The following is a 675-nucleotide window of genomic DNA, read 5'->3' on the forward strand; positions in this document are numbered from 1 at the left end:
CAGAAAGTTTATAATTTTTTTAAAACTAAAAGCAAAAAGAATTAAAAAATAAAGCAAAAAACCAAAGAAAATAAATAATGCAGAAAACAGAACAAAAAACTGAAAAAAAATAAAAATAGCAACAATAAGTATTTTGTTGTAAGTAGAAACAAAATAAAATAAATAATGCAACAAAGAAAACAAAAAAAAAGTTTTCAGATTTGAAAACTAATGGCACTAACAGAAAGTTTATAATTTTTCTAAAACTAAAAGCAAAAAGAATTAAAAAATAAAGCAAAAAACCAAAAGAAAAATAAACCAAAACCAAAATAAACTAAATAAAGCAATAAATAAAACAAAAAAACAAAAAAAAATGCCACCTACTGGGCGCCCACGGCCTGAATACGACTAGAAACCCTATGGGCCAGGATTCAGGCCCGTGGAAGGCCCAGTAGGCCCACAGGCACAGATGACAGAGTTAGGCCCGAAAGCCTGCTTTAGAGAGGAGCTCGAGAGGGGAGCCGCACCGCACCTTATAAACTGGTGCGGCTCAATCTCAACTAGCGAGGTGGGACTAAACATTTGGCGCGGGGCAGCACAAGGCCTTTGGTCCCGGTTGGTGGAACCAACCGGGACTAAAGGGGGCCTTTGGTCCCGGTTGGTGCCACCAACCGGGACTAATGCCCTTGCTATATA

Source organism: Triticum dicoccoides, chromosome 7A (genome assembly GCF_002162155.2).
Source record: "Triticum dicoccoides isolate Atlit2015 ecotype Zavitan chromosome 7A, WEW_v2.0, whole genome shotgun sequence".
Taxonomy (NCBI): Eukaryota; Viridiplantae; Streptophyta; class Magnoliopsida; order Poales; family Poaceae; genus Triticum; species Triticum dicoccoides.